The sequence below is a fragment of the Rattus norvegicus genome, chromosome 18 (assembly GCF_036323735.1).
Source record: "Rattus norvegicus strain BN/NHsdMcwi chromosome 18, GRCr8, whole genome shotgun sequence".
NCBI lineage: Eukaryota > Metazoa > Chordata > Mammalia > Rodentia > Muridae > Rattus > Rattus norvegicus.
Window position 1 is genome coordinate 6505296 of NC_086036.1, and position 26862 is coordinate 6532157.

The window sequence follows — 26862 nt, forward strand, 5'->3', positions numbered from 1 at the left end:
AATTTAAACTGTTTAAATAAAATATAATTTATTATATTTATTACTACTACTTCTCCTCTCCTCCTTCTCCTTCTCCTCCTTCTCCTTCTTCTCCTTCTCTTTCTCCTTTTTCTCCTCCTTCTTCTTGTCTTTCCTCTCTCTTTCCTTCTCCCTCCTTATTTTCTCCCTCTTCCTTCACCTTCACTTCTGAGTATTAAATATGTTGGACATGTATTCTGTCATTGAATTGCATACCGTGTCCAGAAATTTGACTTCTCAAACTTTTATGGTCTGCCCAAGGACCCTGGGTTCTTTACCTGTGACCCTAGCACAAAAGGAGTAGGAAGCTGGATCCCACAAGGACAGGGATTTCTGTCCAGCCTTCCTTCTGCCCGTATTTTCTCTGGCTGCACCTCCTACACTGTCAGCCTCACACCTGCACCTCAAAGGCACCAGACCAATTCCACCAAGCTCTTTCTGTCCCCAAAACAAACTGATAGAGCTTGCCTCTCCCACCACACCACCAGGATTGCGGAGCTGGTTAACAATTCACAGAGAATGTGTGTCTGCCCACCAAAGCTGATAATGGGGCTCTGTGAGTCTTTTTCTAACTTGACAGGGAGTCTGAACTTGCAGCCTGGAAGGGTGATTGTTCAAGGAGCATCTGCTGGAACACTGTGGATCAGCCAGTGTGCCAAGAGCTGGCACCGTGTGGGGCAGCCAAGAGATCCCAGAGGCTGGCACCGTGTGGGGCAGTCATGAGATCCCAGCGGCTGGCACCGTGTGGGGCAGCCATGAGATCCCAGCGGCTGGCACCGTGTGGGACAGCCATGAGATGCCAGAGGCTGGCACCGTGTGGGACAGCCATGAGATCCCAGAGGCTGGCACCGTGTGGGGCAGCCATGAGATCCCAGCGGCTGGCACCGTGTGGGGCAGCCATGAGATCCCAGAGGCTGGCACCGTGTGGGGCAGCTATGAGATCCCAGCGGCTGGCACCGTGTGGGGCAGCCATGAGATCCCAGCGGCTCGAACTGGAGCTCAACTCGACTCTACAGACTCTGTGACGTCATTTCCAAATCGGAGCCCACAGGACCTGCTATGGTTTCCAGAACCTTAAGTTACAGTCAGTCCCTAAACCTCTGACAGGGGAGTGGGGTCTTGAAGGAGGAAGAGAAGACATGTTCTAGGTGTTGGCTTTCACTGGGAATTGTCCCTAGGGTCTCCAGGCTGATGGAGATATGGGCATGGAGCTCAGTGTCACTTTGGGCTGCAAGCAGAGACAAAAGAGCAGAACAATGCACCCTGGCTGCTTCAGACTCTGGTGGGAGAGAAATAAGGAAATGATCTAGGGGGTCTCAGCAAAAATGGTCTCTTCTTTGGCATCCAAATATCCACCCGCCACCTTTCCTTTGATACTATCAGCCCGAGCCGCCATAAGTCATTTTTCCTACAGATCCAGACAAACTCCACTCAAGTCTATATTTTCCTGTTTTCCCCCCAGAATAGGGGATTGAAAGGCTCCCGCTAATCCTTACGTTGGGATAAGAAACCCCAGGCGTGTCTCAGAGCATCAGGAAATGTGCTAGCAACTCAGTGGAAAGCTACTTACATAAAAAGTTAAGTAACAGTGGCTGCAGCGTCTACTTCTGACTTCTCGGGAGGAAGTGTACACTAATCTCTGTAGCTCCAGAGAAGGACCCTGTCTGAGGGTAGTCTGGAATGGGAGGGCCTGTTCTCATGCACAGACAGAGGCCTGGGATTTGCTGATCTAAACAAGAAATAAACACCCTTTGAAGCTGGTGACCGAGATTTCCCTTTTTCTCCTTTAAAAAGCTGCCACGTCCCTGTTCCCCGCCCCCAGGCGGCAGTTTCACACAGGACTGGCTCTTGCCCACTGTCAGAAGAAAACTGAGTGGTGTCAGAATGACACGGATTTCAGACGGATGTTGTCTATGAAATCCAAACCGAGATGACCAGTGCCTCGTTTTCTTAAACCTTCGCAGGATTTTAAGTTAGAGCGTTTGAGGTCTTTCCTCGTACGTCAGTAGAGAATTCATTCCTGTGTGCTAATGGCAACACTCTAGACGTTGGCGTTAAAGAAAGCCAAAGTACAGCTAAAGGGAAGAACGGAATTACCACAGTAGAAGATGAACCAGTTCACAGATAACAGTAGGCCAACCAACTCAGGCTAAGCAAGCATTCCACTCCTGAGCTGCTGGTCCAGTCATTATACTTAAACAGTTTTTCCTTTTGTCAAAAGCAAACAAACAAACAACCCAAAGCCTGAGATAGGGCATTAAAACAGTCTTTTATATCACCTTGAATCTAATGGTTACACCCTAGAACAGTACAAGTTAAAAACCATCAAATTAGCATGGTCTGTTTCCAGCTGAATCAGGTGACCCTCTGTTCCTACCTGATTCGAAGCTCACTTTCTGTTACTGACAGACTTTTGGTACCAGCTGTGACAGGAAGCAGAGCCCTGATGGTCCCTGTTCCCCACTGATGCTGTCTTTGTGGGTGGGTACCGTTGAAGAGGGAGGGACTAGGGAGATGGCCCCGTGGTTAAAAGCAATGGCTGCCCTTCTAGAGGACCCCGATTTGGTTCCCAGCACCCACATGGCGACTCCCAGCCATGGGGATATGATGCCCCTTCTGGCCTCTGAGGGCACCAGGCACAAAAACAAGTAAATAGACATGTGGGCAAAGCATCCATAACTATTATAAGAATAAATGTAGCTTTTCTGGTAGAACGCTTGCTGACCATTCCTAAAGCTCTAGGTTCTAGCTCAGCACTGAAAAACAAAACAAAATAAAACAAAACCAGGCACAGAGGTGTGTGACTGTAATTGTAGCCGCACAGAAAACAGGACTGTCCTTGGCTACGTACACATAATGAGTTTGCAACTAGCATGGGCTACATGAAAACCCGTTCTAAAACAAACAATTCTAAAGTTTCTACACATGTATTTTCCTTATGAAAATAGTTCCTTTTCCTTCCCTCCTCCCTTCTCCTTCACCTGATTCCCACCAGCCACCTCCTTCTCTTCTCTTTTCTTTTTTCCAATTTGGGTGTAAACATTTGATCTGACATGGAACAGAGAGGATTTCCTGCTGAATAGTTTTCTTTTTTAAATGCTTGGGCCACTCACGGACCCCACCCCCATTGCCCAAGTAGCACTTAATACAGGATCTGGATTACAGCACTCCTTAAAGCCGAGTTCTGTGTGCTGGGTTACATTTTACAAAGTACTTTCCACGTATTATCTTAACTAAACTTCACATTTTCCTCGGCTTGCAGGGTGAAAAGGCTGGCAAGATGGTTCAGTGAGTAAAGGTACTTGCCTTCGGGCCTCACAACTTGAGTTCCATCCCTGGAACTGATGTGGTGGAGAAGAAAACAAGCTCTTAAAAGCTGTCCTCAAACCTGTATGCATACATGATGGCATGGGCACACAGCATTGCACATGATAACACAAATGAATGTAAATGAAGTTGTTTTTTTAAATGCAAAGTGAAAGACTTAACCCTGTTAGATTCCAAACACCATGGTTCACCACTGGGCCCTCAAGTATGATAGAGGCTCTCCAGGAGGCCTGGATCAGCTCAGTGCTTTGCTCTGCTCAGAGACTCACTAAGAATGGAATGAAAACCCACTCAGAGCCCTCCCTTCCTGACAACTCACAGCTCAAATGTCATGGAAAAGAAACACTTCCTACCTCTCCCCTGCCTTCCTCCCGCCCCCAGTAACACTCTTCTGTTCAGGCTGTCAAAATCTCCTCCTCGAAAAAAGCATTTGGGACTCACACAGGGAGGAGGGAGGCACACGTTGCCTGGATTCCTATGACAGTGATGATGACGACGAACCTGTTAGGTTAATTGTTGAGGGGGAAGCAGGGGTGAAGATTATTCTTGAAGAACAGGTAACTTCGAGTTTACCTGGGGTCAGAAAGACCTTTTGAAAGCTTGGTCTTCACCCTCTCCCTTCAAACAGAACACCATCTACTGGAAATTAATTTCAGATAGACATACAGCACATAAAGCATATATGATGATGATCATATTGTCCAAGAGTCTGAATAAATCAGATATCAACAGTCGATAGTTAGGAGAACGTTTGGAAGTGGCACCAAGGCTGGTCTCAGCCACCTGCAGACCCAACTTCCGTGGGAAGTGGAAGGAAGTTCACCAGTAAGAACAACCAATTGGCTTGGAACGTGGCTGTCACTGGAAAACCTTGTCTACAACACTGAGCGAAGAACGGTGCAATCACGTGCAGTGAATCACACTCTGGGTAGTAGGGCACCGAAGCTCCTAACGGAGAGTTAATAGACCATGGAGTAAAGCAAAGGAGGGCACAGGAGGGGGCTTGGTCAGGACACTGTCAGTATCAAAGCAAGGCATGCGAAGACACAGGGAAAGCTGTGTTCTGAGACTATTAACATGGCGAGAGCACGAGGTAAGGTTCAGAGCAGGATGCTGAGGAAGAGCAGAGGTTAAGGCCGGCCTGGTCTAAGAGTCACTGCAGAGATCCACTTAGACTATGTGCTTGGTAAGAAATCTAGTGCCGAAATCCTCACCAGAGGACTTCACTGATGAGACTGCTGACTTTAGGCTAATTGAACTTTCTGGGTTTCAACCTCATCACCTGGAAATAACAAAATTGCCTTCTTTCTCTAATATTAAAGAATTCTGAGTCCCTTAGTTCACACTTTAGGGACAGGAAGGCACACTTGAGTTGATTGAAATAAAGAGGTTTAGCATGAAGATTATCTTCAGATATTTGCAATTCCATAATGTCTGAGGGTACAGTCATACAGAAGGACAAGCCAGTGTCTGTACTGGAATGTTCCAGTTTTTCTATTATCGTAACTCTATTGCTGTGCAAACCCCCTGTACTCTGAAGACAACTCTATTACTCCAAAAAGAAGGCCCCAGTCATGGACAGTGCCATCGCTCTGCACAGATGTCTCCCTTGTACCCTGATCATAGTTCAGTAACTCTGTGGTTTTCTTCTAGGCATTCAAAGGACGTATATGCACACGCCGTTTCCAAACCCTTCACTTCTCTTGTTATTCCTAACCAGAAAGCAGTTGTACTGGTGCATAGCATTGCATCTAAAATCCTCTTCTCTTTGTTTAGAGAATCTGAGGGCTCACTAGTACACTTCCGAGTAGCCACCAAGTGTGGGGAAGCATTCTCACAAGTGGAAGGACAGGAACTGAGTCCCCATCCATTGATTTATTAGCAGAAGCCAGGATTGTTTCTTACTGGACCTGCAAGTACAGAGCACACTAGGGAATGAAGGGATGGTTAAGTAAACAGAGGAGCTACCCTTCAGGTCTCTCTGTGAAAGTGACGCAGTCTTGGAAGGAAGGAAGGAAGGAAGGAAGGAAGGAAGGAAGGAAGGGAGGGAGGGAGGAAGAAAGGAAGGAAGGGAGGAAGAAAGGAAGGAAGGAAGAGAGGGAGGGAGGGAGGGAAGGAGGGAGGGAGAGAAATAATCAAGGCACTGCATAATTGCAGTTCTAAAACATGCCCACATCTGATTATTTATAGGCACTTTTGACTCATGTGTGACAACTGCGCATGTTACCCAACAGTCACCTTTTAGATAAGTGCCCCTTAAAGGAAGTTGCAGAGTAGCAATGTGAGCCCTGTTAAGGTGCACCTGTTTGCCTCGTTTAGATAAGCCAAGTACGTTTATCCACAGGAATGAAAAATAGCAATGACATGGAATTCACATTCATTTTTTAAATTGGCCTCATGCTAGTGCTAAGATTTTTTTTTTATTCATAGCCTGCACTGCTATGGAATGACAAATAAGATTCCTTTCTGTGAAAGAAAATCACTTCGGTAATTCAAGGGAGGTAGCCCATCATGGCGTAGTGTTCAGCAGCCCATGGGTCGGGGGATCCCTCAAGCACTTCTGTCACGGGTTTGTTTGTTCTGTTCTGTTCTGTTTTCCTGAGTCGGTGTCCCGTGTATCCCAAGCCTGAGCTTGTTAAGTGACCCTGGACAACATCCCCTGCCAATCTTCTTACCTTCTAGACGCTAGACTCACAGGCATTTGTGGGTGTAAGACACTCTTCCCTGTACTCAGTTCTTTCTGTTGGCTTTAGAAGGGGCTGAGGATGCAGTGGTGCAAATGGACAAAAACTTCCTGATGGCCGTCAGCAAAACAATCCCATGAACACTGATCAGCGTACGTGTGCTGACTGTGGATGGAAAACAGTTCCTTCCAGTTACAGAAACCATCACAAGGATGCGACTGAACCTTACAGGCTGGTCCCCAACCACACAGGGCTCCTTCTCGCTAATGCATCGGCAACCAACCAGCAGCTACTTATCCAGGAGACATGTCACAAAGGTAAACTCCCAAGTCACTAAATAAATCAGACGACAGTTTCCTCATACAGGGGAGGACTTCATGCGCAATGATATTACAGAAGGAGAGGGTGCTAACAGTAAAAGGTTTGAAATGTAGGAAGAACAAAGGCTAATTTAAAAACCAAATGCACCATGACTGCTGTTTCTGGCTGCTCTGACCCATGTTGTAGCACAGTACACCATGGGTGCCTTGATTCTGCACATACAACATGCATACCTTTCACTGTACCTGCTACCAAACAGCACACCACTAGAGTACCCCAAATACGGCTCCTGACTACCGATGCTGCTGCATTAATTGCAAATGTTATTTTCCATATACACAACGTTTTCTGCCTCTACAAAACATAATAAATTACAGGAAGCAAAGACTTCTACATTTTCTTTCTGTCATCCCTCAGCAGGTAACTCTCACAGTAGCATATCTTCAGACAAGATTATGTTAGAATGTTTGTTTTACAAACTCTTACTGGAATTAATGATAAAAAAAATCATTAGGGCTGAAGAGACGGCTCAGCAGTCTCCCACAGGTCCTGAGTTCGATTCCTAGCAACCACACTGTGGCTCACAGCCATCTGTAATGGGATCCGATGCCCTCTTCTGACACATAGGTGTATATGCAGAGAGATCACTCATAAATGGAAATAAATAAATTAAAAATTTTTTCATTAAATGAATTTTGGCTGGGGATTAAGACAGAATTTCTAACATGGCCCTAACAATTTCCGAAATCATACTAGACATCCTTCTGTCATCTTGTGTTATGTATTTATGTGAACCACGGAATTAATGACTATAATATCAAAATATCCTTCAGCTCTAAAGGACACTAAAGATGCTTCATGTCTGTCAGTATCACACACTTACCCAAGGTTTATTTCTTTGTGCAAAACTGAAACAAGCCATCTATCTCATGAGCATAGAAATCTTTTTTATTTAATAAATGGGTATAGTTACATACACACCAGAAAATTGTTTTAAAATAAATTTCTAAATGATTCATCATCATTAAACATTTGACTTCTGTATCAACCTTATAGACCTGACCATCCTAGAGTCATGTAAAAATTGTTATGTGATAAAGGATCACAAGTCTAACAGAGTCTAAGAAGCCCTGAGTTATGTGACAAGCTTCTATTTCTTACGGACCAGAGTTAATGTCATTTCAAGATGGCAAACTACTGTGCGAGCTAGAACAGCACTTGAAATGTTCCTAAGTTTGGAGGGAAATATTATACAAATATGTATGTGTTTCTGGTTGGAAAGAGTCTATGAACAGACGGACTTACATCATAACATGTGTTTAATATTACTTTGCTGGAAATGGCTAGGGTGGTAATATTATGTTACATATATGCTACCATCACATAAAAGGTCATGATCTGAGATTGACATGATGGCGTTGTAGTAGGTAAAACAGCCTGGCTTCTTGAGTTCAATCCCCGAGACCCCCCATGACAGAAGAAGAGAACCGATTCCTGCCTCTAACCTCGCTTGTCCACTACAATACACACGAGTGCACCCACTTCCCCATCACACACACAGAGGCACCCCTCCACCCACACACACTGACGACCCCATTATATGAAAATGTAATGATCTTGTCCTGTCCTGTAACACAGAAGAGAACTAAAAGGAACTCAAGTGACGTTTGAATAAAAAACAGCAAAAGGTTTGGGCACAGCGATGCTAAATGAGGTAATGGGGCAGGTGAGAAGCTATGGGACCAGCACGTGCCTGAATACTGTAAACTTGAAGTGTGCCAAAGTGCATTCCCCACTCACTCAGTGTGGACCCAGCTGCCAAGTGCTACATGGGAAGTTTGCATAAAACAGGTGAGCGTTTTTCTGTATGTGTAAGGGTGTTCGGTTTTCAGAAAACTCAGTGTTGTTTAGAATCTTACGGAAAGAATGTTAATATAGAAAACAGGGTGAATTCATTGGCAGTAAGATTTTCCCTTCTCCATATTGGGTTGCATTTGAAACTCACAAAAGCTACAGGAACAGGCCTTTGGCATTCAGGACAGTCCCTAGCATTGAGCATGTCTCCCCCTGGGACCTCTGCCCACAGACATGGCAGGCGTGGTGACTGATAAAGTCCCCTCAAATAGCCATCATGTCCCTTCTTGTGAGCTGTGACACAGGCTGACTGCACTCCGGGATGAGATCCAGGTGCCCTCTCACAGCTGCTGGCTAGAGATCTCATCCCACCAGATTTCCTCTTTCTTGGTCATTATAATTCTACTCACTTTCATGGATCATAATTAATACACGATAAAATAGTTTTAACAAGCTTTTACCATTAACTGAAAACAAAATCATAGAGAATCTAAAATAAACACCACCCCCGTCACCTTTGATAAAAGACAACCGACAATAAACTGTCGTTGGGTATGTGTTCCAAAAATGAGTCCTTGGTACTCCGTGCAATAGGAATCCTCGCTGATGCCTTTCAGGGACCGTAGCATCCTCCACTGACACCAGCTCACATTCAAAGCCAGTGGGTACATCCAACACCGTGGTGTCTGTACAGGCACGTGTACATTCCCAAGAGTGCAAGCACTGTGGGAAGAGGCTTTCCTCATCTTTGAACTTCTCACGGGTCATAAAGGACATTCTTCTCAGTGTATGTGTTGAAATGAATTCAGTTTGTCCACGAGGCCTGTTTATAATAACAGCCAATGTTAAACTAAGCAAGGGCGGGAGAAATGGCTTCCTAGTTAAGAGCACCTGCTGCTGTTGTTGGGGGCCCAGTTAGGGTCCCCAGGACCCCGTGGGCGGGTCTCACGGCTGCCTGTCACTGCAGTTCTAGGGGATCAGAGAGGCTCTTTCAGGCCTCTTCGGGCACCAGGCACCCCGGAGTACACATGCATGTGTGTGTGCGAGCAAAGCACAAACACTAACAACAACAAACAAAAACCAGAATATTTTCCCATTAACCAAGGCTTCCGGACACACAGCTTCAATGGTCACATTAGCGTGTGTGTGTCGTCCTCTCTCTGGGAGTCAAGGGTGAGTGGCAGTAAGCATCAAAACTCTTCACATGGCTGAACCAGTGATTCCATTGGAGATAAAGTGAAGGCACTTGACTTTTTTCAGCATAATTATGCCACTGAGTCTCACATCATCGTCATTTAACCCCAGGATAGAACTGCTTCTTCTAGGCTCCACAAAAAAAAAAAAAAAAAAAAAAAAAAGCTAAGACAAGCAACCTCCAATTACTGTGATATCTTGGCGGCAGGGGAAAAAAAAATCAAACATGTAATTAAAATTTGCAGGTGCAACAGCCCTGCTACTGCGAACCAGGGAGGAAATCTGCGAAATTATCTTGAGCAGTTTTCTCCAGTGTAATTTGGAAATTAGCCCACCTGGAGACATAAACCCACAGTTTCCTCTGCTATTGTCCCACCTCGTTTATCTTGTCTTCAGCACTAAGACTCCTGCTGCGAAGAGAAACAGGTTGGGACACTCCAATCTCGCCGACGGAGGGGAAAGATGTCAGAAGTTTGAATTCCAGGCCCACTGACTTTCACGGTGGCTTTAGAAGACCGTAAAACCCAACCGAAAGTTCTGCAGGGCATAACGAACCTGCCAGCAAGCTCTTCTGGGTCTGCGGTGACTCCGATACACGCGTAGACTTGAACTGGTCTAGCCGGTGCCAACGCCTGCATCCCCCGAGGCCATGGGCAACATGGGGACCTGGCCCCGATGCAGGGTTGCTTCCCACCACTGCAGCCTTCAAGGCAGAGCCCTGTTAGACGTTCCTCGGGTCCCTTTGGTCAGACGTGACATGCTGTGTTTGTGGGAGTTTTCACTGTTCTGTGCCCTCGGGGTTGGGGGGCGGCGTGCTTAGCCTTGGCTTAGCTAGGTAGACCTTGGGGATTCCTTAGGGGAAAGAGGCGTCGTTATTATTCGGATGTTCGATCATCCTTAAGGCTGAACCCCACCTGTAAAATGCTCCCCATACTTTCCGAAGTTTACGTGTCTGAGAACTTTACAAGACTGTTTTTGCTTTCTCCTTACGCTGTCTGCGAATAAGCTTCCGGCTGTTGGGGTTTCCGGAGCAGAGCCAAAGATGGTGGTTCTAAAAGTCAGCTGTGACAACCTTTGGCACTCCCCAGCACACTCCTGTGTCATCTAATACTCACACGTCCTAGACACAGGCATTACACACCTACAGAATGACATAGCTTATATATTCCCCCACATGAATATCTCCGTACCCCTTGTGACGTCGCCACTGTCAAGGAGCCCTCCTACACCCCCAACCGCGTCCCCCCAGCTCCCCAGGGGCAGCTTTCAGGCTATCTAGGAACTCCTTACGTGGTTCAAGCTGGTCTTGAACTTCTGATTCTCCTGCCCTCACCTCCCAAGTTCTGGGTTCATAAATGTGTGTGCTACAACCTCTGGCATCTTTTATATTTTGCTAACATCCTGTGTCTACACCAGACCTCTCGGCGTTTGAATTCTTCAAGACAGAGATGGCATTATTCTACAGCCATTTCTGTTGTGTTGAGTACAAGGTATCATGGGACAGATGGAAGAATCCAATATGATTGGGAAATGAGTGAGTGGGGACCCAGGTGCACCTATGTGTTTTGATATCTTCCTGTGTTTTCACCAATCTATTTCTTTAACTCGTTAATTAGAACTTCCTGCATATTTATTGTGGGGGTCACATACATGCCAGACTGCCTGTGCAGACCAGAGGACAGCCTGGCTCCAGGCACTGTTACCCACTGAGCCACCTCCCTGGCCAGCTCGTTAGTGGTTAAGAGTTGTGCTTGCACCTTTAAGCGTCATAGGTACTCTTGGAAACTATTTTGGACAAGCAGAAGAGCATTGGTCCTCAACCTGTAGGTAGAGACTCCATGGGGGGGTGGTGTCAAATGACCCTTTCACAGGAGTGACCTAAGACCATGGGGAAACAGACATTTACATTATGATTCCTAACAGTAGCCAAACAGTTGTGCAGTAGTAACAGAAACAACTCTATGGGTGGGTTGTCTGCACAGCCTGAGGAGCTGTACTAAGGGAGTGTCAGGAAGGTTGAGAGCCACACTGTTTTAGGAAGAACAGTGGCCCCAGATCACTCTTTATCACTCCCATGCTCTTCCTCTATAGAAAAAACATGAAAGCCCTTTATTTACCTTCATAAGTGTGTCTTTAAAGATCAGACAAGTAGTTTTAAAATAATTATTATCATGTTTGAAGTAATCCATACCTTGTTTTTCCAACTTAGCAAATAAGCTAGTCTTCATCTGTACAAGCTAAGAATATTTATTTGTTTTGATATCTATTTATTTATCTATTCTAATGTCAGCATTATGAAACAAAGTAAAAGTGCCCTTGTCGTTGCTCCTGGGTCATTCAGTGCCTCACAGGTAAAAGCTTGAGAACCTTCATGTATGTGTTTGGGAGTGGATCACAGTACAGTCTACCATAGCCAGGGACTCATTGTCTGGCCCCGCAGACCTTGACCCTGACTTAGGGCAATCTTCCTGCCTCTGCCTCCTAAGTGCTGGGATTGAATACGGGCATGAGCCAATCTACTGGCCACGCCTACTTTAAATATGCTGAGTGGTTATCCCAGAGCTTCGCTCTCGCTCTCTCTCTCTCTCTCTCTCTCTCTCTCTCTCTGTCTCTGTCTCTGTCTCTGTCTCTCTCTCTCTAAAAGAAATATGTTTGTGAGAGTATGTACCACATGCCTGTGGATGAAAATAACAAAACAAAAACAAGATCAAAAAACCCAACCAAAATCCAAACCAGAAGAGACCAGAGGAGCGTGTCAGCTCACCTGGAGCTGGAGTCCTGGCAATTGTGAGGGAGGCACATAACCTGGGCACTGGGAATCCAACAGTTAAGACAGAATGTGCTCTCAACCACTGACGTCTCTCCAGTCTCGCCTCATTTTTTTTAATGTGTCCACATTAGACAGGCTCTGTCAGGTCCTTGAAGAGTGGAGAATTCAGTGTTTTGTCCCATTCTCTTTCTGACCTTCTACCTCCTGACTTTATCTCTGTCGTGCTATTTTGGTGGTTATGTTGGCAACATTATGCAAAGCACTTAACATTCTATGTGGTGCCTTCAACCTTAGCAGCCACAGGTTCCCTGCTGGCTGCCTTGCAGATGTTAGAGCAGCTAAGCTCTCCCTCCAGCCTCCAACCCTCTCTCACCATTCATCACTGTCACGGTTTATGATGTTTACATCCGGCCCTTAGCAGTTTTTATTTCTTCTCTGCAATGCCTCTGCTTATGGTGCCAGAATTTTCCCTTCCTTCCCTGCATCTTCCCTTTCGCCCCTCCTTCCTTCCCTCAAATCAGCTCTCTTCTCTACCCCCTTCTGTTTGGTTTTTGAGGTGTTAAGGTCTTACTCCCTAGCAGAAACTGGCCTGGTCATCCTCCTGCCTCAGCTGAGATTCCAAGCATGAGCTATCCTGCATTGCTTCTTTGAGATTCCGTGTCTACACATAACATCGGTCTTGGGGTTCATTCTAGGATGCCTTTGTTACCATGATACAGGCTTTGGGGAATCAGGGCTTAGACTACCGTCTTGAACTGGGTCCTCCTCTTGAATGTAAGTTCCTGGGCATTTTTTAAAGATTCTGACTTCCCATAAAAACAATGGTACCTGTGGCTTGGTTTGTGAACGCAATAAAGAACGGGGAAGGAGCCACAGGGGATGATCTTTTCCGTGTTGTTACTACAGCCCACCCTCAAGTCCCTTATGAACAAAGTCCTGGAAACAATCCCATGCTTTCACTCTCTCAGAAGCTTTGTTTGCAAACCATGTTTAGGAGCACAGGTAATAGTTGTTGTTTGTGGAAGACCCAAACTGTTCTTAACAAAAAATATCTTTGCAACTGAAGTTGCTCTATGAAGGGGGCTGGCAATGGCTTGGCAGGCAACAGTACCAAGTCTGACAACCTGAGTTCAAGCCTTGTGATTCACATGGTAAGGAAGGGTCCAACTACTGCAAGCCATCCTCTGACCTACACACACACACACACACACACACACACACACACACACACACACACAGGTATGTGCAACACACAGACACACATCCTCAAGCATGCACTGGTTTATACACATACACACTCTAAATAGGTAAATAAATAAATGTTATAAAACATTAACGAACAAGACACTCCATATTCCTCCCCCAGTACAGGAGATCACTAAGATCTCTGCCTTCAGCTCCATCCCCAGTTCTTTCTTCACTTTTATTTTGATATAGGGTCTTTTTAAGTTGCCGAGACAGCCTTGATCCTGCTCTATGGCACAATCGAGCCTTGAACACACAATCTTCCTGCCATTACAGGAATGCTATCTGTCAAGCAGCTGACCTTGTCACTTTCCAGTCTCATTTTCTGTTCCGAGCTGTCATGAGCTGTGAAAAGGCTTATAAAGAAGGCCCATGGCTGTGTCTTAACTCTTTTAAGAAACTCTGTTTCTTTGTTTTTAATTCGTCCTTTTCACACTGCACGTTGGGTAAACTGGCCTCACCTGAACCCACCGTAATTCCTGTTGATTCTGCATTGCTGACTTCTGGGCTTTAAGCCATGAGAGTGTCACGGCTTTCCCCTTTTGTCTATGGTAACTATACGAAGGAGCCCTTGAGATACAGAGAGACTCTCTTTAATCACAATTTTACAACTTCCTTTCTCTTTCTTGGTATGCCAATATTAAATGTACCAAGGAAACTGAACTCAATTATAAAGGGTTCTCCCCCTTCCCAGTCATCAAATTACACACCACACACACACACACACACACACACACACACACACACACACACACTTCCGTGGAAATGATCCAGTGTAATTCTCAGTGCAAGGGAGGACAGTCAGGGTGCCAATTACTTAAGAGGTGCTCATTACGAATGAAAAAGCAAATATAATTACCGCATGCCAATTGCATAGGAAATAAGAATGCTTCTCAACAAAGCCAGGCTTATTTTATGTGGCCCGTATAGCTACCACAGGATGTGTTCTTGCCTGTTTCTCCCCGACTCAGATACTGAATACATGGAGATGATGCAGACCTGTGAAGCAGGAAGCACACTAGACTGCAGATCCTGCGTTTATCTCTCTGCGGTCTCTCTAGCATGACAGGGAGCCTCCTGAGATGCTGCGATCATACCTGCAGGACCTTCTACATACCTACACGCTCTCTCGTATGTTCACACACACAAAAACTCATCCAGAGGGCTGAATGGACCAGCATAATGTTTACATTTACAAAAAGCATTCGATCTGGGATTTACTTTAGTGAGTAGCTCCCTGGTACTGGTTTGGTAACACACAGGCTCCTTACAGTGTGACTCCATGTCCCATGCGGGCTCCTTACAGAGTGACTCTGCCTCCTAGCATTTCTTTCCTGGTCTCACACCTGTTTTTCTTCCTTCACTATAACTGCTCTTCAGTCAAGACCCAGCCAGTCACTTGTCTTCTATCTGCCCAGCCTCACCATATTTATTCCCCCATCCCAGGCAGAGTTCTAAATGTTGCCTTACATACTTGGCAATGAAAATATTTGGGGTGTGGCTAGTTACCTGGGTTATTTTGTGTGATATTTTAACAATGGAGCAATCGGGCAGATATGCTCTAGACATATAGAGATCTATAGAAACCTAAACTAATGGAGGTTAGGAGGGGTTGACAGAGGGGTTGTTTAGCATGCATGGATCCCTGGGATTGATCCCCAACACTGCGTAGACCAGCCATGGAAGCAAATGCCTGCAATCTCCGTACTGGAGATGGAGGCACGAAGATCAGAAGTTCAAAGTCAGCTTTAGCTATACAAAGTTGGAGACCACCCTGGGCTACATGAAATGTTGTCTTAGGAAGAAAACATGTTTCTCATCTAGGTAATTAGGCCAACCCAACACGATTTGAATAAAGTTAGCTTGGGCCTGGTACTATTTCTCCTAAGATGCTTTTTGAGAATTTAGTATTTCAGTAGAATTTAGTAGACTCTGAGAGTATAACATTAGTAGTACTCTTTGAGTGAAAACACTACAGACATCCTCGGGGAGGAGTAGGGACATGGCTCAGTGGGTAAGAGCAGTTGCTTCCCAAGTGTGAGGACCTAACTTTGGGTCCCCAGCACCCACGTAAAAACAAAAAGCTGGGTGTGGCTCCAGCTTGTGACCCAGATCTGTGGGAGGTGGAGACAGGAAGACTGCTGGCTGGCAGTGGTCTAGCCTTGGGTTCAGTGAGAGACCCTGACCAAGAAAATAAGCTTCTGGCCAAAGCCAGAGATAGAGGAAGACACAGGATGTCCTTCTCTGGCCTCCTCCTAGATGTGCACGCACACCTACATTCATTCACACAGAGAGGAGAGATATTTGGGGGCTAAAAGGTCAGCTCTGTATACGTTCTGTGGAAAATGCTGTTTTCCCCTGTTTCCTTCCTGTTAGCACGAAGAAACATGAGCAGAAACGAGACAGCTCAGAGCTGGCGAAGACGATGCAGGGACCAGTTGGGTTTTGTTTGGTTTAGTTATACTCCCGTTGGGCAATTTCCTTTGGCTAATGGGTCTCCACGCTCCAGCAAGGTTCTGTTTACCGCTTGAGTCAAAGCAGTGAGTGAGTGAGCAGTGAGGAGTGTGAGCGCTTTCAGCTTTATGTCTGTGTCCTTAGCCATATGGACAGGTGGCCCTGTCCTCGTGGAGTTTCTTTAAGTCCCATGCTTGAAGTAGTATTCATCGATGGGCATTGTGGTATATGCCTGTAGTCCCAGCATTTGGGAGACAGCAGTGTTTGGATCTCTAGGGTTTGAGGCTAGCCTGGTCTACAAAAGCAAGTTCCAAGACAGCCACAGCTATACAGGGCTATTCCTTGTTTTGAAGAAACCGAAATAAATAAATAATTAATTAAAACAGTATTTCTTAGTCTTTAATTTTTTTAAAAATATTTGTGCCTCTGTGTGTGTGTGTGTGTGTGTGTGTAAGCTAAAGGTGTCCTTAAGCAGCTGCTGTCCACCATATTTGTTCTTTTTTAAGATAGGATTCCTCACGCCTGAGACTCACTAACTAGCTGGTCAGGGTGCACTTTGGCTCCCAGCTCTGGGATCGCAGCTCTGAGCTGCCACATCTGGCTTCAGGGGTTCTGGGGATCGAAGCAAAGCAAGTATGTTTCAGATGAGCTGTATCTCAGCTCTATTTTTCTATAGTCTGTTGTTTTGCAGTGCGGGGAATGGGTTCCAGACCCTCCAGCATGCTGTGAAGCACTATGACCCCACCCCCAACTACCTCCACTTTTTAAATTTTTTTTTGTTAGAGCTCTGGCTGTCCTGGAACTCACTCTGTAGACTGGGTGGTCTTGAACTCATAAGAGATCCTCCTGGCCTGCCTGCATGCTGGGATTAAATGTGTGCACCACCAGTCCTGGCTTTAACTTTAAAACCTTTTAAAAATTCCAGGGAGGGATTTGTAAGATGCCATGGGTGGCCTTGAATTCGGTGTGTTGCCTGGCACAAGGGCATTTTTAGGAAGCTCTCTACATCTATGAGCGCTCAGGCTCCTCCAGCCCAAAGACAAGTCATTGATGTGGGAAATGAAGTGACTGGTGTTGCCAACCCTCCTGAGGTTCAGCCAAGTTCCAGGATGGGGACAACAGACACTGAGTAAAGCAGGCTGACTTCTCACACCAACTTCAGCAAGGACAACCAGAAACTTATTAATTTACGGTGTGGTATCAGGTGTCCTGACCACCATGAAGCAAAGGACAGCAGAGGTTAGGGGAGTCTATGCAGGTAGGAGCTTGGGTGGATGGGGCTTGCAGCCAATAGGGGAGGAGCCAAGGCTACAAAAATTCTCAGGAGCACAGTAGGTCTTAGTCACCCAAAGTGAACTACACTCTGCTAAGGGCAGACATACTGAGGCTGCTTGACAGGTGTTGTCTTGGAGAGAGCCTGGTTTGTGGCATCGATGGCCCAAGGTCATGACTTATTATTGTTGTTATTACTATTACTGTTGCTTTGATTTTTGCCAGCCTTAGCAATGATGTTCCCCTGTTTCTTAACCTGATGCTGTAAGAGGCCACAGTCAGATCCTGGAGGATATCTAGGAGCCAGTATGGTTGGAATACTTACAGTTCGGGTCAGCGTCCTGTGGCCTGTGGGCCAATCCTGCCAACTTGGTATTTTATAGGAAGCATGGGCTCAGAATGAGTATTTGGGGTTTTTTGTTATTGATTTTGTTGTTGTTTTTCTCCCATTTTTTTTAAAAAAAGATTTATTTATTTTATGTATGAGTACACTGTAGCTGTCTTCAAACCCACCAGAAGAGGGCATCAGATCCCATAACAGATGGTTGTGAGCCACCATATGGTTGCTGGGATTTGAACTCAGTACCTCTAGAAGAGCAGTCCGTGCTCTTAACCTCTGAGCCATCCCTCCAGCCCTTCCTCCCGTTTTTAAGGTAAAAGATAAAGTGAAGACTATTTGAGACATAAAAATTATATGAAATTCTACTTTTGGTGTTCATTAACTTTTATTGGAACATGACCCAGCCATTTTCAACATACTGTGTGCATTTCCACAGCAGAACTGACCAGCACGAGATTCATGAAGACTCAGATTCGTGATTTGTATAAGGAAAAGTGTGCTGATCTTTTGCTAACAGTATTGTGTGGTTGTGTGTGTGGGAGTAAGAACATTAGTAAAACCAATTGGAATAAAATACATTTAGCTTCTATACCAGTAAGATCCCAGAGGGCCAAGTGGCTCCTATGTCTGCCTAGCCCACTTTTGTGTCCCCGTGACCTAAAACTCTGCCATTCATGGTACCTGATCAATAAGTGCTCATTGGGTAAATGAATGATCCTAACACCCAGAGAAAAGGGGGTGTGGGCTCTTAATTAGAGAAACACGGGTAACCATCCTTATTTTGACGGCTATGAAAACCATCAAACCATCCAGGACATGAAGTCTGGCTTCGGGTGGGACTTAAGCCTGAGCTGATGACCATACTGAGCCCTGATTCTCTCTGCTCGAAAGCCCTTGTCCATGGGTCAGTTATGTTAGGAAGAACTTTCTCATGTGACTGCCACCATCTAAATCCTCATCAGAGCCAAGCTGTGGGGACATCAGTTGCAGGTCACCCAGGAGTTGTTTTCATTGCACATTATCTCTGGAGTAAGTCTTTCAGGAAATTAAAAATAAAGGCTAAACAACCTCCCCCAACCATTTTTTTGTTTAAGAAAATGTGTTGTATTTATCAGGCTGGCGATACATTAAACCAGTCCGTTAGGACCTAGAAGAACCCTTTCCATATCTGGGCATCAGAGACAGGGCCTGTGTAGCTGTGGTTGTCTGGTATGTGGATGAAGCTGGCCTCACACTTGCATCAATCCTCTTGCTCAACCTTCTGAGCTCTGAGATTACAGGTGAGTCTCACCTTGCCTGGCATGACAGCTTTCTCATACAGAGAGTGGTCACCAAGTCTCCCCTTTCAATACACGCGTACTTCCTGGGTTCTGAGCTGGGACTGTTATTTTGTATCTCTGAGGGATCAGGATTCTAAACTTTAGGACATAAATGTAGACTGTGGGTGTATTTCAACAGCAGGGTCCATGGGGAGTGTTGAGGTCTCCTGAGACTGATGAATAACAGGCACACTCGCGCGTGCACACACATACACACACACACACACAAATTCACAAAAACACACACATACACACATACACATACACACACAAACATACACTTACACACACACATACACACACAAATACACACACAAATTCACAAACACACATACATACACACACAAATACACATGCAAATTCACAAATACACACACAAATTCACAAATATACACACACATACACACACCATACACACATACACACACTTACACACACATACACACACTCACACACACACCATACACACAAATACACACACAAATTCACAAACACACACACATACATACATACACACAAATATACACACAAATTCACAAACAAAACACACATACACACAAATACACATACAAATTCACAAATACACACATAATACACACACACAAATACACATACAAATTCACAAACACACACATACATACACACACATACACACATACACACACAAATACACACACAAATTCAAATACACACATACACACACATACACACAAATACACACACAAATTCACAAATATACACACACACATACACACACAAATTCACAAATACACACACATACACACACAAATACACACACAAATACACACACAAATTCACAGGTATATATACACACATACACATACACACACAAATACACACACACAAATACACATACAAATTCACAAACATACACACACACAAATACACACACAAATTCACAAACATACACACACACAAATACACATACAAATTCACAAACATACACACACACAAATACACACACAAATTCACAAATACACACACACACATACACACACACACACACACACAAACAGCTTCTGCATTGTGGTTTCTCTATTTTCCAAAAGTCAACTGGGTTTGGTGCTACTCCAGAAATTTTTATCAGTTTGAGGTCACCCTGGAATGAGAGGTCAGGACTCTGAGGCAATCCTGTTGGTGTGAGAGTGAGCTCTGAGAACCATTGAACGTGACGTAATATCCCAGACAGAAACTTCTTCAAAGGAATGTGTATGTGTTGTCGAATTCAGCAGCGTGTCACTGTGAAATGTGCCTGGTACAGACCAAGATGTGGTATAGCTATAAAATACATTTGGAATACTGAAGACAGGGCCAAGAAGGCTAACTGGCTTACTATCAGCGTCTTCCTGATTCCGTGTGGAAGCAAGAGTTTTGGGCAGGTGTAATGACATGTGCCTGTAATCCCAGTGTTTGCACAGTGCAGGGAGGAGGAACGGGAGTTCAAGGCTAGCTCCAGCTACATAATGACTTTGAGGTAAGTCTGGATTGCATGAGCGTCATTTCTGGGGGAAAAGAGAAAGTAAAATGGCTCAGCAGATTAAGTTCGCTGCTGCCAAGTTTGGCGATCCGAGTTCAACCCCAGGTAAAACCTACATGGTGGGAAGACAGACCTGAACGTGTATTGTGTGGTACACACACACACACACACACACACACACACACACACACACACACACAGAGAGAGAGACAGAGAGAGACAGAGAGAGACAGAGAGAGACAGAGAGAGACAGAGAGAGACAGAGAGAGAGAATTAAAAAAGCTTTTAGACATGCTGGGTTAAACATATTAATAGACTCATTTCCATTTGTTCTCCGTTGGAGGGTTGGCTACAGAACACTAAAGCCCATGTGTGTGACCTTCATTATATGTGTATCTGACAGTACTGAGTTAAAGGCTTACTGTAGTGCTAGCTCAGCCAAGCAGTCTTTCAGCAGCGACCCATGAGGAGATGACTGTGCCAGGCATGGAGCGGAACCCTCGAGGCACCCTGGTACGTAACCAACACTGCCTGCCTTCAGGAGCACTGGTCTTTGTGCACGAGGGAGATGGGACATGTGGAGACAGGTCCTCACAAGTTTTTTGATTGCATGTACAGAAGAACTCCTCACCTAGCTCAGGTGGGCAGGGAGTGGCCACCTAGGCTAGAAGACCAAAGAGGTCAGGAAGGGATGCAACACAAGCCGAGAGCTGGGAACTGGGAGGAGTTAATGAAGTGACTGGAGGGAAGGAGCCTCGGTGGGCAGAAGTATAAGGGCCAAAGAGAAGGTGAGAGAGAGCTGCTTCACTCTGGTCTGGTGGGAGAGAACAAAGCCTTTAGCAGAGAGGACCGGCCCAGCCCGGAGGATGGCCCCTCCCAGATGATGGCTGCTGGTGACTGCATGAAACCTCACCCATATTTTCTACCTCTAGAATTTTATTTATTAAATTATTACTATTTAATTGTTAATTTATTATTAAATTATTAAATTATTATTAATTATTATTTATTTATTAAATTTTATTTGTTTCCTTTGGTTTGTTGGAACAAGGTCTTGCTATGTAGCTCAGGTTGGCCTCAGCGTCAATCCTCCTGAAAGCTGGTGTGATAGGATTGAACCACAAATCTCAGCTCTCTGTTCCTGTGGTTACGTGGTAGAGGTTGCCCCTGAGGGCAGAGGAGCGAGGCGATCACTAGAGTCCCATTGCCCTCGTGTTTGCCTAACTGGAATTGAGATCCATTGGGAAAAGGCATCCCTCGTTTGTTTCAGTCATTGGAGAATGACTTTGCAGTTACAATAAGGTTGCTATCTGCATTCCTGTTTATTTCAAGCCTGAACATCTCTATTCACACGGAATTTTTTGAAAAATTTACAATCATTTAGTGTGCATGCATGCAAAGGCACACTCAGTCCTCGGATAAATGTCAGAGGGAAGTTAGCGGAAGTTAGTTCTCTCCTTCCGAGTGTGTAGGGATGGACCTTTGGTCATCAAGTTTACTTGTTCAGCCATCTTGCTAGCTCCAAAAGGAATTCTTTATCCATACAAAAAATTTAACGTTTGACCAAGATACTACAATAAACCCTGGCGTCAGAAGTCCTTCCTTGTCTATTTAATGAGTGACCTTCAACAATGTAATTAACACGCTGGTGCCTCTTTGTCTTGTAATGACGGACTTCACACAGTGATCTGCACTTTTCTCTGGGCTTTAACTTTCACAGAGCCTGGTAAATGTCTGGTACACATCCAGCAATGAATCGTCTAACTGGGAAGTGTCCAGGTACAATGGCAAGAAGGGGGAAAATGAGATTTTATTCAGCTCCGTGGTCCAAGTCAGAGGAGTAATTGCATAGTTTGCAACTATTTTTCAAAGTGTCATATTTTATTGAATTATGCTGTGCTGTGCATCTGATGTTTTTAAGCAAAACTGGCAGCCAAGAGCACCAGCAATCCTTGGACAGAACATTCCTGACATCAGTTTTTAAATCAGTCAAAAATGATGAACTGCAGTTGAAACTTCACAAGTATCACCTTTCCACAGGAGTGTTTTAATTAAAATATTAAATAAGCAAACAAGATTAGCTAAGTGGGTCTCTTCATGCCACCAGGGCTTCACACACACCTGGTAAACATTCAGCGGCTTGGCCGCACCCTCAGCCCAAGACTGGGAGAGCTTTGAGACCTTCCATTCACTTTGGAGCCTTCTCCAACCTGTCAATATTTAGCTACTGTAGTGGAGCTTATTTTTGTGTGGAAAATTCTAGAATTCATTGGGGACTATAAAGGCGCTGTGCTGGGAACTGCTAGAACATAGTGTCAAATAGCAGCCCTCAGACCGCTTAGCCTTGCAATGACTTTACATTAGTAAAAGTCATTAAGGGTTCGTGACATGGCCCCGACAGTAATGCGAGGATGGCTCAGGGGTAACAGGGTTTGCTGTGCAAGCCTGGACACTTGAGCTTAACCCCCTCCAGACCTATGTAAGGATGTGAGGAAGGTGTCCTCTGACCTCTAAACACCTGGAATGGCATGTGTACTCACATCTACTCTCTCTCTCTCTCTCTTTCTCTCTTTCTCTCTCTCTCTCTCTTGTAATTAAAAAATTTAAAAGCCATCAACTAAATTAAGTTTTTATAAAGAACCATTTAAGGACCCCAAAGCACTTGTGTATGGACTGTATCTATCGATGTTTATTATCTAAAAAAATAAATGCTGAGAAAATATTAGAAGATTTGATTTAAAAATATTTTTAAAACGTCAATGCGTGCATATTACTTATGCATGTGTATTAATGAAATTAGCTTTTTATTCACATTTATTTCTGAAATAAAGTCTGGGTAGCTAGCCTAGGCTGCCCATGACCTTGCAATCCTCTTGCCTCAGGCTACTTACTGAGGGGATTATAGGTGTGCACCATGTTAACTCAACTGCTGCTTTTAGTTTTCAAAGCAAAATACGCAGCAGGAACTGTGATATCATGTTATGTTCTCCCCAAGTGTGATGTAATGAAGACAGTGGGGCTCTCATGCCTGCTTCTGCACTTCTTTTTTTTTTTTTGTCATGATTTTAATTTTTTTAAAGTATTTAGCTTTGAGGATCTCTTCTTTTTATTGGCTATTTTATTTTTTTACATTTCAAATGTTGTCCCCCTTCCCTGTTTCCCCTCTGCAAACTCCCTCACCCCTTCACCCTACCTCTATGAGGGTGCTCCCCAATTCATTCCTGCCTCTTCAACCTAGCAAACATGGGTCATTGCTGCTTCTGCACTTCTGGTGAAACTCACGATGTGTCCTGTAGAACACTACACTGTGTAGGATGATGTCACAGGTGAGGCAGGGACAGGATAGAAGGAGGCCTGTCATTGGAGGAGAAGGAAGGAAGGGTGGGAGAGAAGTTTGAAGGAAGAGGAGGAGACTAGGAGAGAGAGGAGGAGAGAGGGCGGAGGAGAGGGTGAGAAGCCATGACATTAAGATTCTGCTCTGTGTATTTACAGGTTGTTATCAATGTTCCTAAGGGATGGATGGTACCAGGCTTTGTGTGTTCAAGTGGGCAATTATATCTTATCAATTGGATCTAAGATTATTGTGTTGTGTGTTCTTTTATGTGATGGTTTGAGTGTAGGAAAGTGTGCGGTAGCAGAAGACTCTGGGCCACCGAGGAGTTGGGATGTGTTTCCGCCAAGATATCTAGCAGATATCTCGGGGCACTGAGGTGCCGGACCTAGAGCTGGTAAAAAACTGCTATACCATTTTTTATTTTTATATTTTTAAAACAACAACACTGTACAAGGAAAGATGATGGAGTGAAGCCATCAACAGCTTAGAGGTGCTAGGAAAATACCCAGATTCATTCAGTCGATGAACTGTGTGCCTGAGAAGTTCCCAGACCATACCTGAGGATTTCTGTCACTGCAGGGAAAAGGCACTGGAAAACAGAAGTTGGACGCAGACAAAGTTTGTCAGTAAGCATGGGATTTGGAGTAATAAAGAGCGGCTGAGAGACTGTCCTGGGAGTCATGCATGTGCGTATAGTGTTGGTGGTGACAGTCACACAGGTAGCAATTGATGCTAGAAACAAGGCATCCAGTGTGCATGGATCACATCATTAAAGAGTTGCTCTTGGAGACTCTATAACTACACTTCCTCGGAAGGTCGGCTGCCCAAGAGACAGGGGGCCCAGATAGTGGGACATTAGGTGAGCCATTTGGACTCTGCTTGAGATAGGAGTTAAGATGTAGCACTAAGCAAGGTTTTGAAAGCTCTGGAAACTCCACTGCAGAAATCATCTAGCCCATGTTAGGAGCAAGCTGACTTTCCTTTCAACAAGACTCAAACAGAACTCCTGAGAGACATAGTGTGGGAACGTGTGCTGCCCTGGCTCTAGTCAGGAAGTGCCGTGGGGCCTGGCCTACCATCTTACCAATGTTCCCGTCCTGACTTAGCCAACCCTGGGCATAGCCTCAGATCCCAGACTTCAGGGAAGGTGGGAAGAAACCACTACGTTATCACCAGAGCTGCCTAAACTCCTGGTTTCTGTCTCTGCTCCGTTGGTGAGAATGCCTCCAGGAGTATGCCTGGGAACCAAAACCTCTCAGTCCCTCTGTGGATTGCGTCTGGGATGGAAAGGGGAGGACGAAGGCAGTGAAGAGGAGGCTGAGCTTAGGTCTCAGTGGAACGATGAAGGTCTCACATTTTGAGTCTTGGATTCTGGGCCGGCCACTGGCCACATGAAGACATTAATGAAGAGAGAAGGATTAAAACAATTAGCATTGGGGTTGGGGATTTGGCTCAGTGGTAGAGCGCTTGCCTAGGAGGCATAAGGCCCTGGGTTCGGTCCCCAGCTCCGAAAAAAAGAAAAGAAAAAAAAACAATTAGCATTAATTGAGCACATTATACACTGGGCGTTCTGTGATGAAATCTCCAAGTACAACCTTGCTTCGCCCTCTCACAGATTTCTTGAGGTTTTACTCTCCTCTCCACCAACTCCTATTCTTAGAGAAACAGAGAAATGAAGAAACCAGAGCAAAGCACACACAGACAAGCAGGCTTTCTGACTTGTTTTAACTAGCTACAGGGCTCGATGATGGCGCAGTGGGTAAAGGCACTTTCTGCCACACCTGAGTTGGATCCCCACGACTGTGATAGTGGAAACAGAACACCAATGCCTGAAAGCTGCCTTCTGTCTCCTGTGTGCATCACACAGCTGCACAATACACCCCCAAAAAACAAACAAACAAAACCCCACAAACATAAATAAATGTAATTTTAAAAATTAAAACTAACTTTTAAAATTGTGGTTTAAATTAAACAAACTTGAAATGACGTGCTAAAGATGTATTCAAAATGCTTTGGCCACTGTGACGGCTCCTGTCAATGGCCTATCTGCCTGTTGGCGAGTCGTCCTTCTCCCTCGTTTGAGGAACCCAACCTTCACTCACACATCCAGTGCCCAGGTGTGCCAGACAAGGTTCCCTTCTCTAAGCAGAGTGGACAGAGCTTGTCTAGCAGACATCCAACAGGATGGCCCCACCTCCTTGGCAGAAGTGGACCCACAAGATGAGTCTGACTACCGAAGCAGGCCACGAAGTCAGAATTAGATGTCATTCTTCCATCTAAAACAGCCTTGTGAGCATGAAGAGGGTTCACATGAGAGGCCAGAATGGAAAGGAGAAAACGATTTTGTGGTCGAGATGCCAATGCTTTTATTTATTTGTTTGCTTGGTTGCTTGCTTTTGAGACAAAAGTTGGGATATGAAGCCCAGGCTGGCTTGAAAGTCACAGTGTAGACCAGGGTGTTCTCAAACACACACTAACAGACTTCACAAGGCCTAGCTCTGAGCTACTGAATTAGCAGTCCTGGAGAGAGAGAGAGAGAGAGAGAGAGAGAGAGAGAGAGAGAGAGAGAGAGAGAGAGAGAGAGAGAGGAGGGAGGGAGGGAGGGAGAGAGAGAGAGAGAGAGAGAGAGAGAGAGAGAGAGAGAGTACTTGCCTATGAAGGCCGAAGGTCAATGCCTGCTACTTTCCCCAGTTGCTCTCTACTTTGCTTTTTGAGACAGAATCCCTCACTGAACAAGCTTAGCAATTGGGCTAGGTTAGTGGCCAGCAAGCTCCAGGGACCCTCCCTTCCTGGTGTCTCCTTCCTCCCTTTTGCTCATGTTGCAGACAACACCACTGAGCCCAGAACCTGAACTCAGAACCTCATGCTTGCACATCAGGCCGTGAGATATCTCATCAGACACTCTGTACTTTTTGTGTAACAGTAAAGGTCTTCTTGTTTATTGGAAACATTTCAGATCACTTTTGGCATTGAATTATTTTCAGCTCAAAGCCCCCTCCTTGACAAGATGCGTGATCAAGCAACCTTTTCGGCTAGAGGGCTGTGTTTTTCAGCTGCTTCTCTTGTCCCTGCATCAGGACTCTGTTCTGTGGCTGTGTGCAGAGCTGCATTAAAGGCTGGATCTGCAAGCACCCCACTGGTCTGCTGCATGTATGCTGTTATGGGTGGAAATTGCCTACATGCATTCTGAGTGTTCCTAACTCCAGAACTCTGGATTGGACACACATTGAAG

The 26862-nt window shown here is 45.1% G+C and overlaps 1 protein-coding gene across 2 annotated transcripts in view; it reads right to left on the minus strand.

Annotated features, from left to right (window-relative positions):
• Nucleotides 1-26862, minus strand: part of Kctd1 (potassium channel tetramerization domain containing 1) — a 194080-nt gene that overhangs the window by 108349 nt on the left and 58869 nt on the right. The window contains exon 1 of one of the 2 annotated variants that reach the window (XM_039096743.2): nt 9775-9793. The exons of the other annotated variant lie outside the window; for it this stretch is intronic. The gene's annotated coding sequence lies outside the window, so the exon portion shown is untranslated. Of the gene's footprint in view, nt 1-9774; nt 9794-26862 lie in introns of those variants that run through there. 2 annotated transcript variants of the gene reach the window in all.